Below are 19,050 nucleotides of genomic sequence, written 5' to 3' on the forward strand. Positions count from 1 at the left end.
ATAAAAGATATTTGGGAGGAGTGGACAGCTTGAGAGAGTGGCACTCTTATAAAAAAGAGAACAAATTTAAAATTTTATAAAAAAAAAAAAGTCAAATCCATATTTTCCAAATTTTTGAATTTTTTATTAAATACATATTGTTTTACAATTTTTTAAATTTAAAATTATTAGAATTTCAACCATTTTTTTTTAACAGATAAATATTCTTAAGGAGCCGATATGCTACATGGCATACTTCATAGTCTTGCCACATAAATTCTCATAAAAATTTACATTGTTTGGTAATTATTATATTTTTATATTAAATTAAATTTTTTTATTTTTCTTTAAAATATAACTATTATTATCATTGCATCTTAATTTTTATAATAAATTTATTTTTTTATTTTTTTAAGTAATATTTATTTTAATTTAAATGACTATTTTCTTTAATAATTAATTGCCAAAACTCAAAGTTTTTTATTTAATTTATCATTTATAAATTAATATATTATTTTTTGTAATCAAAGATAATACATATGATTATGAAACTATGTTAAATAGCAATTTATTTATAAAATATAATTTATTTTTTTATTAATTAGTTATTTAATTACTTTAAATTATAATTAAGTTATTAAATCTCTAATTTTATATATATACAAGTTACTAATTATTTTATAGGCACTCTCTTAAAATCATAATAAATAGTCATTATTATAAGATAAGCTATAATACATTAACATATATCTATTACACCTACATATAATTATATATAGTACATATATAATTTTATTTTCTTTTTTTTTCTTCCTTTTGCTATATATATTTATTATTCTTCATATCATTAATATTACTTTTAAGAATAACATTAATATTAATAAATAAAGATAATATTTAAATATATTACATTTATTCAATATATTAATGGATATATAAAATTTTAACATTTAAAATGGTGGAAATAATCATGTGATTGAATCAACTTCAAATAATTTCATATATTTAATAAATATTCCTATTATCTTATTATTTTTTATTATTTTTATTATAAAACCTTCATTAAATTTTATTTTATAATAAAAGATAATATAAAATTATTTAAATCAAAATAATTATTATATTTTATATAAATGATTTATTTTAAATTTTTTTTTATGTAAAATTTTAGTAGTGTAAAATTTTGTGCATCAATACATCTACTTAACGAAAGCTCTTCTTTTTTTTTTTAAGTGAACTTTTAATAATAATTAAATAAATTTAATTAACTAATTGTACATCAAATATACAACACAAGAAAAATTAAAATTTTATGAGTTAAACTCAATTTTATATTCATGTAGGGAATAAAATTTATAAAATGTCATATATATTAACATTATTTTTTAAAAAAATTATAAAATCATTTTTTGTGAGAGTTATCATTAAACTTAATAAAATTAATTTTTAAAATTTTAATGGATTTTTTTAAAAGGAAAAATTTTAATGGATTAAGTAACATATTATCAAAAAATAATAAATAATTTTTTTAAGCGATCTTAAAAAGTTAATAAAATGACATCCACCAGGTGGCTTGAATATGCAGCTTCTTGTGCTAATAAAATGCCATTAGATTGGCTGTTATTTACTGGATTGTCCGATTGGGTTTGATGCTGGAAACTTTTGTGTGTTCTCACTTAGAATATATTTTGCAACTTTATGGTTCTTTTATTTGCCATGTGTCCTTGTGCTTCATCTTCCCATTCATGGGAATAATATACATGGGCATTTTTTTAATAAAACCATTAAATGAATTTTACCACCATAAATAGTTTTTTTATATATATTATATCTCTAATTTAATAAATTAAAATTAATTATGTTCATGCTAAGTCAGCACATTAAAATATAAAGCGTTCTCAATAAATATTTTCTTCATATACGAGAATCAAATACTCGAATTAAATACTAAAATTTGTTTAGAAGATAAGTGTGTCAAACTATTCATATCAAATTTTCGTTAGTTAATTTTTTTATTCCCATTAATCTCTCATAAGTTTTAATAAAAAATATATTTTTTAATTTGATTAATTGTTTATCAATTGTAAAGATATAATTTAAATATTGATAATTTATATAAAAATATAATTTGTATATTGTTAATAAAAATCACAATTCAAAGCTAAGTTGAACTCATTCAAAGCAAAGTTAAATTAAATTAAATTTATTTTTTAGAATAATTAATTTTAATTAAATTTATATAAAATACCTTAAAATTGTTAGATTAATTGATATAGAGTCATTAAATAATAATTTAATAATTGGAAGTTTAATAAATTATATAAAATATTTAATATCTAAAATTTTGATAATTTCTTTATTAAAAAATTGAACCTAAAAAAGCCATGTTGTGTAACACTATTGGCTAATGAGATATGGCAGAAATATTTTAAAAAATATATATAGAGAAAGGATTTATTTGACTTATTATTAAAATTATATTTTTAAATATATTAATTATAAAATATTAAAATTTATTTAAAATTAAAGTTGATAAATTTTATTTATAAAATTAATAGTTGCATAACGGAGCTACTAACGGAAAGCACTTCAATTAATATTGCATTGGATCAATAAAACGCACACTTTTTATTCGTTTGAGGGTCTCAATCATGGCCGTTGAAGCGTCATATGCCCACTTCACTATTTTTAGCCCTCTTCAGTTTGGAAAATTGTAGCATTCGCCCGAGCATTGAAACACAGCGCTTTCCATAAATTTATAATTATAGTTATTTTTTTAAATTAAGTAGTGGTTCTGTGGTGGCTGTTTTTGTTCTTGATTTGCAACTGTGAGCATCACTTAACTGGGAAAATTACAGTTACAGGGATGCCAATGGGCATGGATGCAAGCTCACTTCTCTCATTTCACCTTGTAGAGAAATTTTCTTTTTTTTTAATTTTTTATTTTAGACTTTATTTATTTTATAGAAAATATTTTTTTGAAAAATATTTTTTAAACTTTTTAACATTTAAGACACTAAAAATACATTTTATTAATTAATAATATATATCATATGGTTTTATGATACATACATTGCACATGGTTTTAATATTTTTAAAGTTTTTCTATTTTATTTTAAAAACAAGATAATTTTATTTTGATTTTCTGATAAATTAAGATAAATTCTAATGTGAAGGTTAAATATTAATAAATAATATTTTTTCATAAATAATTAAATTTTTAAAATTTTTTTTTCTATAAATTTATTACATTAAAAGAAGCAATGAAATTGCCCATTCCATAATATATTAACTTCTAATTAATTAATGAGCTAATTGCCAAGCCATTTTTGTATTTTATTTATCTTCTTTTTGGTCTATTTATTTAATTTTCTTGAGTTTAACTCTATAAACACAATGTAAACGAGAAACATAAATGATGAATGAAAAGTGAAAAGGAGTTGTGAATTTTAAATTTAGGTTTTCGTAATCAGATAAGATTCTATTTATTAAGTATTCATGTTTTGCTTTGATAAAAAGAAAATAAGTGGTCACGTGTTTTGTCTGTATAAATAAATTATTATATAGATAAGTTAAAATATATGAAAATTACAATAAAATTATAGATAAAATAAAATGTTTTGGTGATGGCCAAGTATATGTCTATAAAACCAACGGAAATTATGCTAAAAAATACAAAATTCTTTAATTTGTGAGATTTTTTTATAATTATTTTATAATATATATTTTTGTAAATATAATTTAAAGTCAGAAATATATTAAATATTTTCAAATGTGCTGGTTTTAGTGTACTCGTACTTCCATATTTTTAAGAGTGTGAGTTTCATCTCATTGTGAGAAAGAGAGCTTGCATGTGCTGTAAGAGTACTTAATAAAGTCTTCCTTTAAAATCATGTCCTTTATAATCAGTTTACAAGTTCGCTAATTGGCTTGTAAAAGCAAGAGATTCTTCTTCCTAAAGGACCTTCCCTCAGCTACCATTTCCATAAGCTTCGTTGTAGTTCCTTTTCTACTTTCCCTATTCACTTCTTTCCTTCCTGCCTCTCCAACAGCTCAAAGTCTTTTTTTTTTTTCCCCCACTCATTGATTCCTACAATCACATGTAATTGGTGATGATGCTTAAACATTGATGGGGCACGGTGATGATGAAGACGATGGGTGTCCTGCGAGGGTGAGAGTGACTGTGTTGCTTTTCATATGGTAATGGGAATGAGTGGTGATGAGGTTTGGTGCTAGAGATCTAATGGGCATGTGATGGGCATTGAAGCTCAATAGGCTTATGTGAGAGGCATTGGAGATTTGGTGACGCTTGGAGGAAAAAGAACTCAAAAGTGGAGCGTCGCGCAAATGTGTTATTGCAGGTGGACGTAGGGACAAGAAATAGGTCTTTGTGCAAGCGTGCAGAGCTCGGTAGTTACTCTGGGTATCGTGAGAAACTCGGGAATGCAAGAATGGAGTAGGGGAGAGTTCATCTCCCTCACGCTGTCAACCCAGAACTTGATAATTCTATATTCAACAACTATATGGTTAAAGGCGAAAATAGATTCCATGATTGATTCTGGTTATGGAAAGGAGTGTATCAAAGCTCTCTATCATCCTGGAATTGAGAATTGCAATTCTCACAAATTCAAAAGATGGATTTGGAGGTACTGGAATTGACAATCAGAAGTTGGTTAAATGCAATGAAGAGGCCAATTATTTATTCTCTTTTGATTAAATAAGGTTAATTAGGTTCAGCGATTATTAGGATCATAATTTAATATTGGGACAAGAGGTGATTAAATGTTATAAAATGTGATTTTGGATGTTAATGTGGCATAAATTATTAACTTTAACAGCTCTCACTAATAGTAGTGTAATTAATTCAATTTTTAAAAGACAGAGTGTAATTATTAAAAAAAAATAAAGTGTGAGATAAAATTATAAAAAAATGTGAAATGTTGGAATTTTTTTTTTTTGGTGATTTTCACTTAGTTAGATGGTTTAATATTAATTGTAATTTAAAATCAGGGACTTTTAAAGAGAAGTGGCCTAATTAAGTGGGGTAAGTTATAAAATCATAAAAATAAGGAGTAAGCAAAAGCCACGTGTGAGTATATAGACACAATAAAACCCCACCGTAGTAGATGACAGAAACATGCAAACGCGAACTAGGGATTTGCTAATCCCACCGGCCCTTCACCCTTCAGCATACCCACTATTTACACCGTGAAAATAATAATAATAATAATAATAATAATAATAATAATAATAATAAGAATTGTCCCCTTTGAAATTACCATTTTGCCAAGTACTCAGCCATTATTATTATTTATTTATTTTTTCTATAATAATAATCGAGTGATGTATCAATTGAAATCATTTCCAATGATGGTGAATGTAGCCCACATTGCACATATTCCCTTGTCTTTTTGCTCCTTCTATTCCTCATTACAAAACTTTCTTCAATTAATTAAAAATTATCAAAAATTGACTCTCTGCTGCTAATATTTAATTTTTAATTACAATTAACTCAAATAGTTAAATAAAATTATTATTTTTAAAATTTTAATTTTTTAAATAAAAAAATTTTCACTTTCTAAAATTTAACTAAATTTTAAGTTTTTTTTCATTATTTTTATTTATAACACAAGTTATGATTTTCAATTGTTTTTTTAAATAAAAAATAAAAATTTATCTAAAAGTCTCATACTGTATATTTGTATACTTGTATTCATATTCAGTGTCGCTTTTCACTATTTGATATTATATATTATATATTTTAAAATTAAGAAAAAATATAATTTAATATCCTGCATTTTGAAATTTTTAACATCGAGATGTGTACTTTAACAATATTTGTATCTACCTTTTTCTTTATTTTTTTATCTACTTTTAAAATTAAAATATTTAAATATAGTTATTAATTTTTAAAAATAATTAATATTTTTGTTTAATATTTAAAAATAAGTAAAAAAATTATTTTTTATTATTAATAAGTAAATGCATTTTCATATTTTTTATAAAAATAAATTAAATTTAAAAAATATATATATTTTTTCACTAGTAAATATGTCCGAAATTGCTCAATATTCGAAAAAGGAGCTCTAAATGGCCACCGTGCATTGCGCAGGGCAATCGCAGACTGCGAAGTGTGAACAGCTCATCTTTTTTTAACTATAAGGTCGGCCCTTCATTTCATTGGGTCAATAAAATAAAATAAATAGCACGTGTCAAAGGGAAAGGCGAATTGGCCTTGAGTAAAAATTAATTAAAGGAGGATTAGAGAATAATCAAGTCTTTTAGGGTTTGCTTAATTTGATTAATTCTTTGCTTCTTTATGAGTTTGGTTGTTGGCTGTGTGTTCCGAATTTTGACTGCAACTGATTTGTATATTGCAGTATTTGTGATTTTTTTTTGGCAATCCCATTATAAAATTGGAATATGACTTCAAATTTTCTAAGCGTGGAATTGTCATTTCACATATTGAAATGTTCTTAATTACCGTTCAATTTCTGGAATCAACAACTAAAAGAAAATTATTAAATAAACTTGATTTATTAAGAAAAAATCAATTGATGTTGGAATTGGCCATCTACATGAATAACCTTAAAATCTCATGTTGAATGGCTTCTTTTTGTAGAAAAAGTTGAAGAATGGAAAGTGAATGAAATTTTAAAGAAAGTTAACTATATATTAAGTGAGTATTATGCTTTCAGTTAATAAACTAAACTAGACTAATTTATATGAAAATATTATGAAAACAAGTTTTTGAGAAGGTGGGTTAGTCCGCTAATGTAATCTTAAGAAAAAAGTTAATTTATGAAAAAATTATTGAAATGCTAATCTAAATCTAAATTGCCAAATGGTATTGTCCCTCTTCCTTGTCATGATTACAATTAAGGCCATATTTTTTAGAACTAAAAAAGCATTATTCTCTGCCCCATATTTGTGAAAGTGAACCATCACAGCTCCAATGGAGAATGTCTCTCTCGAAATCAAATACTCCACATTATCCCCACACTTCTACTTTTTATGTGCAGCAAAAATTAGATTGATCTAAAGAATTTTGAACCATCTGATTTACTGAACTTTTTGGCACTCCATTTCCGTCACAAAAGATCTCACCAACCCACTATAAGACAATCAGTCTAAGTGAATACGGTGTGTAAGTTGTGTCTGTGTAGGTTTTATGAGCTAGTACTTTAACATTTTATATCGTCTATGAAATATGCTTGTGTGAGATTTATATAGAAATAAAAATTTTATTAAAATTATTATAATTTTAATAATGATTAATATTTATTACTAAATTTTATGGATATTTTCTTATTTAAGATAAAAAAAATTTATATTAAATTTATTTATATTAATATTTAATTAGAAAATTGATTATTGTGTAAAAATTAAGAAATTTTGTATTTTATTTTTGAGTTGAGAGAGAATTTATTTCGGGCTCGCGTGCCGTACCAGATCATAGTTATTTCTACTTATAGAAAGTTTTCTACTCGCAGTAAGATAAAAAAAAAAAATCCCCTCCAATCACTGTTTGCCATGTGAGATAACGGAGTCCTAATTTACAAAAATACGGTCACAGTATGAAAGCGTAGGTCTTGATTTGTTGGTCAAAAAGAAGATTTTGTCATCAAGAGAAGAAGAGTTCGCATCGCATGCCATGGCCTTTTCGTCTACATACGGAAAGGGCAAAACTGGAATGCAAAAGGGTAGAATTGTAATAAAAAAAAAGAGTTTCCTAAATTCGACGCAAGTGATGACAGCTGGACAAGACTCTAAGAAATCCCAACCCTGTGGGATAATTAAGAAAGGAAGTTTTATAAATTCGCTCTTAAATTTTATTGAAAAAATTTTATGTACTCTAAATTAAATAACATGATATAATTTAATTTTTGTAAAAATTTTATAATATATTTTAATTTTTATAAAAATAAAAATAAAATATTTTTTAAATTATAATTAATAAATTATTAAATCAGAGAGATTTAAATTCTCATAAAATTTTAAAAATATCTTAATTTTATTTTAAAATAATTAAAATATAGGTTTTAAAAATTTGAGTGCTATGGAATTTAGTATGAAATAGTGTTCGTCTAAAAACACTGATTAAACCTCCTGTCACTTTATCATCACCTCCATGCACGCGTGCATGTATGTGTTACATAACATGCATACGCATGACATGGCATGTATGATGTTAGATGTATGGTGGTGATGATCTGGTGTGACGAATTGCGTGGAATTTGACGGAAAGACGGAGCGCCGTTAGAGCGTTATTACGGGGAGGAAAAGGCGAGTTCTCTTGTGATAAGGTGTTGATAAATCTATTTATTATATTTATAATTTATTGTTAAGAAAAATATTTTCCTAACATATATTAATTAAAAAAGAAAGAATAAATTTAACGTATTATAATTATAATAATATTTTTAATATCAATTAAATAATACTTTTTTAAAAAATAATTTTTATCCAGAATTTAAAATAAACATATTTTATAATTTTTATAATTATAATTTATTAAATTTAATTATAAATTATTTTAATATCTAGTATTTATTATAATTAAATATGAAATCTTTTATCAACCAGAAAAAAAATGAATTTATATTTATATGAATTAAAAACACTTTCTTAAGTTTATAACGTCAACGGGCGTTTAAAGATAATTATATGAGAGAAGCATGACAGTTGGAGCCTGACCCTTAAGTTGTTTAAAGGGAGATTCTCTCTCTTCTTCTCTTTTCTTTTTTTTTTTTTTTAAATGTAAAATAAATATTATATATAAATATATATAATTTTTGAGGTCCGATTCTGTGTGTTCGAATTTACCAACTTAAATTGCATTGCTTAAATATCTAAGCCACTTTCATTAACAACTTGTTGCATTCTTTATGTTATTATTTTTCATTATTTTAATTTAAGATCGAGTTATAAAAGATAAATCTTTCTGTTACTGGCTGTGGATTTTTTTAATTTTTTAATCAAATTAAAAATATTAAAATAGAAAATAGACATTAAAATTAAAATAATTTTTAATTATTTTGTATAATTCTAATTTTTTATAATAATATAATTAAATTTTGTATCAAATTAAAAATTAAAATCAAAATATTAATGTTAGAGTCCTACATTGAATAATATATATATATATATATATAAAATAAGAGAGACAAATTAAATTAGTTGAAGCCATACAATTTCAAACTTAACAAGCAAACCACACTGACAATTTTAAATACTCTTTCGGTCAAACAAAATTTTACGATTAATAATAAATAAATATGATAGGGAAGGATGGATTGTATAAATATTATTATTGTTCTATTTTTTTTACAGTAATATAAATTTAAATATTAAAAAAATATAGTTAAATCATATAAAATTAAGGATTCAAATTTTAAAATATTAATTATTAAATAAATTTTATCTAAATATTATTTTTGATTTAAATATATAAAAACTACATACTTAAAATTAAAAAAGAAAATAAAAAGAAAAGATTCATGGGTAGGTGGAACAAGTACATTATTGGCAAGGCAATGTATATTTGCATATCTATTGTTTCATAAATATGCCTAAAAAGAAAACAAGAAATTTAGGAAGGGACAAATTTTGGACACTATTAATTAAAATTCAACAGATTGTAAAGTTGGTCAAAGTCACTAAAACTGAAATAAATTTAAATTATTTATTTTGTATACAAATAAACATATTGTATTTATTCAACTTAAATAAATAATATAATTTAAAAATCTTATCCGAATATTATATTTAATATATTGTAATTAAAAAAAGTTATTTTTAGCAAAATTATATTTTTTAATACAGCTTTTCACTATAATTATCATAGTGTTTTCATATATTAATTAAGTTTATTTGACAAAATCGATCAATGATAATGGTCCGTTTGTTTGATCAATGCATTTGTTTCATAAAAAATATTTATCTTAAAAAGTATTTTTTATATTTTTTAATATTTAAGATATTTAAAAAATTTAGTCAATAAAAATATTTTTTACTCAATAAAAAATTAAGTTTTTTTTTAAATATTTTTTTTAAAGAGAAAGTTATTTTTTATTTTTGAAACTTTAATAATATTATTAAAATATAAATACTTATATATACATAAAATAAACACATATTATTAATTTAATATTACAATCGAATAATAAAAAATATTTTTTTATAAAAAATATTTTTTATATATAAATTATTTTTCATAAAACAAACAAAATCAAAACTCAAAATCAGCAAATACTTAAAAAAAAAATATTAATAATAAGAATAATATATACATATCATTTGATATTTACATATTTCTAAAATTTTTCTGGCTGAAAAAAGTTTTTATGCTTGGTGGATTTTTCATATAACTAATATTAATTACTTGACATTAGATATGATAATGAGTGAATAATAATGATGATTAATTTTATTAATCCAATAATAATAATAATAATAATAATAATAATAATTTAGGAAACCAATTTACCATTTTATGTTTTGATGAAAGTCATTGTAAGCTTGAGTCACACGAGCCAAACCGTAAGTGAAGTACAACATAAAAGATAAAACCTTCGAGTGGCTTGCATCCTTACTAATTATTTAAAATACAATTTTATTTTACTACATTTTATTTTGTCCTTTTGTTTCAAAAAAATTCTCTCATAGCCAAAAGAGATTACGACATCTAATTAACTTTTTTCTTTAATAAGGACGTCTAATTAAATCAATATAGATTCATAAGTAAAATTCATATAAAACATTTTTTTTAAGAAATTGTATAAAACTTACAGTGATTTAGAATAAAGTGTTTTTATTATATATTATATTTGAAAAATATTTTCTTTTTGAATTAATTTTTAAGACAGAATTAGATCTAATTTATTTTCTCTATATGCTCTTAGAATTTACTCTGTTTATTTAAAATAAAAAAAAAAATATTAATTTCATTCTAAACCTAAGGTTAATATTCATTCAATCTTCCCCTCAAATAGAGGGAATTTAGTATGGGCCTAATTAAATTCTAACAAAGCTGGCCCATATGTTCTACAAAGAAAATGGCAATTTGCAGGTTCAACTCCACTCCCATGACTTATTTTTTTTAATATAGAATTAAGTCAGATAATAAAATTAATTAAAATATTACTGTTTTCTATTATGACTAAAAAGTAAAAAGTTTTCGGATCACCATTTAAGACTAATTTTTTTTTAAATACATTTTTCTTTTTAAAATTAATATTCTTATGATAGTTGTGTTAGTATTTGGAAATATAAATTTCTGCTTTTATTTTTTTATAAATATAAAAGTTATACATACAAATTTTATTTGAAAGAGATAAAAATTAATAACTTATAAAGAGATTATACTTGAATTATCATTAATGACACACGTGGAATCTAAAAAAATTATTTATGAGAGAATAAAAATTAAAAATAAGAAATATAGTTGCTTAGCTATTGAGCAAATGAAATAAAAAATATTAATAAGAAATTGAAGAAAATTGAATTTTTATCCTCTCACTTTCTCAATTTCAATAAATTTATACCCTTTTTTTTTTAATATTTTCAAGGCTGATGCCAGCTTCTGTTTGAGTGTAATGCTTTTTTCTTTTGAAAAAATTTATTTATTTCTTATTTTAAATTTAGAGAATATATATTTTTTTAATTTATAAACATATAAATTCTAAAAATAAATTTATTTATTTATAAAATAAAAGAAATAAGCAGATGAAATTAATTTTTCTTATAAGTTATAAAAGAAATAAGTCGATGAGATTAATTTTTCTTTTTATTTTGATTTTATAAATACTATACTTAGTAATAATTAAGTTATCATGTCACTTTATTTAATTTTTTAAATTTCATTATATATTTTATTTAATATTTTTTAATTATTTTAATAATAAATATAATCATAAGTTATTTTTTTACTAAACACATCAATTATTTATCCATTATTTATATGCACTATGCTTATCAATGTAATCAAAATAAATAAAAATAAATAAAAAAGAGTAAATTTAAGAAAAAATATTATTAAAAAAATAAAATAAAATTGGAATGATGCATGTGCTTAAGAAAAAAAAAAATATTAAGGACATGAAACTTGAAAGGCCAATGGTGATTTTCTATAGAAGATGAGAGCTAGCTAGGGTTTTCTTTAAAACGAAGGAAAAAAAAAAAAAAAGGTGAGAGGAACCGCAACAGAAGCCACCAACTCAGGTTGCACATAGTCTAAATCAGGTCCAAGGGAGAGAATTATGGAATTAAAAATCCTCTATGGCTTTTACTGCATCGTCGTTTCGAGGGAGGGACGAACGATAAGACTTTTCGAACAGTATAAATTCTCTTTATACTGTTTGTTTGGTTCAATATACATCTTGCTAGCTTATTTATTTGTTTACCAAGTATTATTTTCTTCTTGTTATATATGTTTGCTCATAATTCAGAATCATGTATAGGTAATTTTCAGAAAACCAAAAAGAACAAGTTAAAAGAGGGGATTTTTTTTTTAATCTTCCACTACTCCAAACAACCCCCCCTCGCCCCGTCTGAATAGATGAATATTGATCTCCTCAATGGCGGTGTGGATTCAGATGAAATTGGGAGAATATGATTGCTCATCAATTATCCCACTTGAACGAAAAATCTTATCTACACCAAGTCATCTAAACTTCAGTTGAAAATTTTGAATTTATGTTGCAAAATCTTTTTTTGTTTCCCTTGTTCTATTAAGAATAGGATATATATGAGTCTGGGTGTGTCTAATTTTCGCACTTCATTCAATATCAACAATGCTTCAGGATCTTGATGCCAGTAATATTTCTTAGGTGATCTCTGCCCTTACTGCATCTCTGAGGTTTGATGGTACCCCAAATGTGGACGTAACTGAATTCCAGACTAACTTGGTGCCATACCCCAGCATTCACTTCATGCTTCATCTTGTGCTCCTGTAATTTCTGCTGAGAAGGCCACCACGGACGGCTTTCGGTTGCAGAGATCATCAACAGTGCTTTTGAGCCTTCTTCCATGATGGCCAAGTGTGATCCTCGCCATGGCAAATACATGGCCTGCTGCTTGATGTACAGAGGTGATGTGTTGCCTAAGGATGTCAATGCAGCGGTGGCAACCATCAAGACTAAGCGCACCATCCAATTTGTTGACTGGTGCCCAACTGGCTTTAAGTGTGTTTTCAACTTCCAGCCACCAACTGTTGTTCCTGGTGGTGATCTTGCCAAACTGCAGAGGGCTGTGTGCATGATCTCAAATTCCACCAGTGTTGCTGAGGTCTTCCTTAGAATTGACCACAAGTTTGACCTCCTGTATGCAAAGAGGGCATTTGTGCATTGGTATGTCGGTGAGGGTATGAAGGAAGGTGAGTTCTCTGAAGCTCATGAAGATCTCGCTGCCCTTGAGAAGGATTATGAGGAGTTTGGAGCTGAATCTGCTGAGGGTGAAGATGGTGAGGACGAGGAGTACTGAGGGAGTGAGGGGAGATCAACTGTTAGTTTGCTTGATAGTTCTCTCTTTCTCTATTATTGTTGTTATAATTTTTAATACTGCTTTTACCTGTTATTTTCCTAAAGCTCTTCACCTATATTTGATGGTTGCATCTTGCAATAGCCATGGACCATGGGTTATGTTTTGAATTTAGTGAAGAAGGGGCAAAACTTTTTATCACACACACACACACATATATATAAATACATCAATTATGCCACATGCATATGATATACATTGTAATGTCTCTTCCCCTTTTTTTGGTGCATTGTCCTTTCTTTTTCTCTTCCTAAATCTATTCATTGATTATCAATCTAATGCATTATAATTAATGGTTTCTAATTTTGTTATATTATGTTAGACTTAAATTTTTTAACGAACACTTTTATTATATTATGTCAAAATCAAACGATATCTATCATAATCGAAAGTTGTGATAATAATATTTTTTATTGTATTATGTTAGAATCAAAATTTTTATTAAATACTTTCATTATATTGCATCGAAATTAAATGATGTTTGTCATAATCGAAAGTTGTAATAATAATTTTTTTATTGTATTATATTAAAATCAAATTTTTAATAGATTAAAATTAAATGATTTTTATTATAATCGATTAACAAATGTACTTTTCTATAACAATAATAGCAGCTGCCAGTAAATACATGCCTTGCATATTTATTTAAATCATACATTTATATGTTAATTAACAAGCATGTACAAGCATTTTCTTTTTAGTAATACCCTTTATCATTGTAGTACTTGTGGTTGCTTATATTGCATTTCCTGAAATTCAAGTAAATTAGAACTATTTCAATGTTTACATTGCATCAGCGTTTCATGATCCAAACTAATCTCTGTCGTCACAGGGTATGAGGCCTGTTAAGATTGCTGTGAAGCCGGAATGGGACCTGCAGGCTTTGGATGTTGATGAATATTGCAAGGCTAGCTAATTTAATTAATTAACACAGTTCTCGGCAATAGATCATTTGCAGACTCCATTGTGGTGTTGATCTTCTAGTTTAGGCACTTCCTGTATGGCTAGCCTTTGGCCGGCGGTGCTGCCATATATATGTTACCTATGATCAGTCTTTGTATGCCTCCCTTGAACAATGATGGTTAATAATCCTAAGTAAAATTAAGACTTTGAACAGTAATCAGGATAATAACTTACATTTCCAAAATAATCGTTGCTGGTTTTGAAACGAAAGGGATAGAAGAACTAGAGCTGTTTTCACATATACCATGTATGTATGCCTTGGTTGACATGGAAGCTTAGCGAAGTAGCACCTTGGAGGAAGTTTTGATGGTTGACATTGTATCTGGGCCAAATCCTGAGCAAGATTTTCAAGTTAAAAAGCCTAATTTCGAACTCAATTTTAATAGACCGGATAGGATACTGCTACTATATAAATTCAAATTTATATGAAAATGAGTTTAAAAATCATATTATATTTAAATTCATACACTATTTTTACACATTTTAATTAATTCTGTATATATATATCTCATTATAAATATTTAATTTAAAGATTATAATTTCGTTATATTAGATGCACTAGATTGGATAAACATATAATTAAGAGGGTAATTAATTACAATTGTTAATATAATTACTTATAAAAGACCAAAACTGTTACAATGGAGACAAAGTGTGGTTGCCAAATGTGCAAATCTTGGTTTCCATGGCTTGCCACATTGATTCTTGCTTCATACTTTCTTCCTCTGGAATTCTCGCTCTCTCTCACAAGTCATAACCATCATATATAGACAAATAGGCATCCACCTAACGCATATGTGTTGCGAGCAGAGTACACACAGTCCCTTGCTTTCTTCTCTTTCTCTCTCGCTTTGTACCTCGCTGGCCAGCCCCTCTTTTTCTCAGACAAGGGAAAGGCGGCAGCAGCCTCAGCCTAAAACCCCTGATGAGAAGCTATCCCTGTACCTTGAAAAATTCGAGACCAAAACCCTCACAAGGAAGCAACTCGAACGTCTAAGGGTAATAATCAATATTGTTCATTTCTTCTATTAATTTTCTCTTTAATATTACTAAATTATATATTTTCATCTCTATGCGTTTGTGTGTGAGTATACCGGCTGTAGCTGCCATGCAAGCAGCATTCGTGAAAGAAATGAACACTGAGATGGCTGTAAGTTCTTCTTTGTGTTTGTCTATAAAATATTAGCATCAAGAAGAGGTTTTCGTGTCAAAGATTTAACAAGAAATTTATCATCTTTTTCTTTAAATTTTAGTTTCAACAATATCATTCTCTTGCAATTTGTCTTACCATTCACGGTGTGAAAATGCCCCATGGATACTCAGGCTCAAAAGGAGGTGAAGGTGGCAGTGATATGAAGTTCTCTGCTTGATCAAAAAGGGTCTCTAAACTCTAGAGCTAGGTGTCTTGCACAGTCTTCTCGATTGGTTATGTACATGCATGTCGTTTACTGGCATGCAAAATAAAAAGATAGGAGCTAGCTAGCTAGCTACTGTTATGCTTTGCAATGGTTATCTATGTTTATAAACTCCATTACTGGGTATTCGGTTTCGCTCTCTCTCTCTCTCTCTCTAAACTCCATAGTTAAATATGATCTTCTCGACTACGCTCCAAAAGCACTTTGATCCCTGTAATGGTTTTGCATGGTTAATTTCGTTAGAAATTCATGGGCACCTATTAGTATCAGATCAAATAACTTACATACTAGTGTCATCAATCATCAAAGCGTGTATAACCTTGGCACCTTTAGTTGGAAACGCGTACTCGATATTTATTGGTGACATTGATTAACTTCATCCTTGACATCCTCCTCTCCTTTCCTATTTATTGGATATGAATCAAATAAAGGAGGATTATACGTCAGAGATGAATGGGAGTCTAATAAGGGTCATAACCTAATTTGGCTCTCATTTTATTAAAAATAAAAATATTAATTATATAAATGATATTGGCGTAGTCCCATTCTAAATTAATTGCATCAAAAGATGGAATTAAAATGATAATTGGTTATAAATTCAGTCCAAAAAGAAAGGCAATAAATTTTCGTACCTGAAGGTAGCAAAGAATTGGAACTCACTTTGTAGCGCTAATAAAAAAATTCAAGTGTGTAGTGAAGTGAACACCTCCCAAGTTGAGCCCAGATATTATTTAGAACACTGGAGCAGTCATCATTTTGCTGGGCCAAAGCCATGGAAGCCTTCTTCAAACTATTCTTTCAAATCCCTAGCCTATTAATGATACTGAAAATTTTAAATGCATTTTTTTTTCTTCTGAATTTGAATGGTTTCATTTGAAAAAAAAAGCAATTTAAGAAAAAAATTCTTTTAAGAAAAAATTTTAATTTAATTTTTATATAATTATATTATTATTGATATGATTTTTATTTTTCTTTTAAAAATAATATTTTTAATTAAAAAATTAAATACTTTCCAAATATAAAAATTAACCAAAAAAAGAAATTAAACTCTTATAAATTTTGGTTTCTAAATAAAGAATATTCCTATCATCTCTAATTAACAAAATTTAGTGCAATATGATAAATAATTTATTTCAATTAAATTGAAAAATAAATTTAGCATAATATATAAAAATTTATAAATAATTGTTGGATGTCCTACATTAATAAAAAAATAAAAAGAGTTTAAAAGGAAAGGAGAGCCATTTAGGTTTTTAAAAAATAAAATTGGAATGATGTAAGATTCATGTGCTTCAGAAAAAAAAAAAATTAAGAACACGAAACTTGAAAGGCCAACTGTGGTTTCTGTAGAAGATGAGAGCTAGCTAGCTAGCTAGGGTTTTCTTTAAAGCGAAGGAAAAAAAAAAAAAACATAAGGTGAGAAGAACCGCCACAGAAACCACCAACTCACTGTCGCACAGAGTCTAAATCAGGTCCAGAGGAGAGAATCATGGAATTATAAATCCTCTTTGGCTTTTACTGCGTCGTCTTTTCGAGGCAGGGACGAACGGTTAGACTTTTCGAACCTTTTCTGCTGCCATGTGTACTCTACATTTTCTTCTACTCCTGTGCCATGGCTGCCACGTTGTTATGTGATCCCTTAGCTACAGCTGGGATCATTCTTTCTTTCTTTTTCTTATTTATTTTCCTTAAATGAAATAAACCCATCATTTCTTTTAGCCTTTTTGAGTATGTGTTTTCACAGATTGAACAATGAAATCGCCACCACCTTCTACGCTTCAGAGGCAACCATCGATAGAGACTGAACCAAAAACACTGTTTGATGTGGATATGAACTCTGCCAGGGTTTGTAAACGTGAAAATTATATGCGCTTTTTGGCTCACTTAAAGCTTTCTTTCTTTCTTTGGCTGGAATTGCTAACAGTAATTGCATGCAGGAGGCTGCCTTGGAAGTGATTCAGACGCATACCAAAGAGGAAGCTTTAAGGATCTTTCTGGAGGTATCTTTATACTGCTTGTTTGGTTCAATATATCTCTTGCTAGCTTATTCATTTGTTTACCAAGTATTATTTTCTTCTTGTTATATATGTTTGCTTCATAATTCAGAATCATGTATAGAAACTAATTTTCAGAAAGCCAAAAAGAACAAGATAAAAGAGGAATTTTTTCTTTTGAATCTTCCAATACTGCAAACAACGCCCGCCCCTACCCCGCCCTCCCCTCAATGGTGGTGTGGGTTCAGATGAAATTGTGAGAATATGATTGTTCATCAATTATAAAAATTTTATCTACACTAAGTCATCTAAACTTCAACTGAAAATTTTGAATTTATGTTATAGTTGTAAAATCTTTTTTTTTTTCTTCAATACAAACAAAATTTTTTTTCCCATGTTCTATTAAGAATAGAATATATATGTGAGTCTGGGTATGTCTAATTTTCCCACTTCATTCAATATCACAATGCTTCAGGATCTTGATGCCAATACAGCCCATACATCAATTATGTCACATGCATATAATATATATTGTAATGTCTCTTCCCCTCCTTCGGGTGATTTGTCCTTTTTAATATCTGTCCACAGATAAAACTTTATTTGTGATTTTGTGTCATCTTAATTGTAGTCTAAACTAGTTAGTTACAAGACATCATACAAAAAGTTTATTCTTTTCTCTTCCTAAATCTATTCATTGTTATCAATCTAATTTGTCATAATTAACGGTTTCTAATTTTGTCGTATTATATTAGAACCAAATTTTTTAATGAATATTTTTATCTTACTATGTCGAAATCAAATGATTTTTGTCATAATCAAAAGTTGTTATAAGGTATCTGATTAACATGTCATTTTCTATAATCCTTTCAATAATAACAGCAAATAATAAATACAAGCCATACATATTCATTTAAAACACATATTTCTGTTAATTAACAAGCATGTTCATTTTTAGCAATACCCATTATCATTGTAGTAGTTGTAGTTGCTTATATTGCACTTCCTGAAATTCAAGTAAATTAGAGTTATTTCAATGTTTATATTGCATCAGTGTTTCACGATTTGAACTAATTTTTGTCACAGGGTTTGAGGCCTGTTAAAATTGCTGTGAAACCAGACTGGGGCCTGCGGGCCTTGGATGTTGATGAATATTGCAAGGC

The 19,050-nt window shown here is 26.6% G+C and overlaps 1 long non-coding RNA gene and 1 pseudogene across 1 annotated transcript; both read left to right on the plus strand.

Annotated features, from left to right (window-relative positions):
• The first annotated feature begins 12,446 nt into the window (after positions 1–12,446).
• LOC110649916 (tubulin alpha-2 chain-like) lies at positions 12,447–14,623 on the plus strand (annotated as a pseudogene).
• Positions 14,624–15,292: 669 nt separating this feature from the next.
• Positions 15,293–16,035, plus strand: LOC131171330 (uncharacterized). The gene is made up of 2 exons (XR_009141986.1): positions 15,293–15,480; positions 15,805–16,035. It is a non-coding gene; the product is annotated as an uncharacterized LOC131171330 (long non-coding RNA).
• The last annotated feature ends 3,015 nt before the right edge of the window (positions 16,036–19,050 follow it).

The sequence above is a fragment of the Hevea brasiliensis genome, chromosome 12 (assembly GCF_030052815.1).
Source record: "Hevea brasiliensis isolate MT/VB/25A 57/8 chromosome 12, ASM3005281v1, whole genome shotgun sequence".
Classification (NCBI taxonomy): Eukaryota; Viridiplantae; Streptophyta; class Magnoliopsida; order Malpighiales; family Euphorbiaceae; genus Hevea; species Hevea brasiliensis.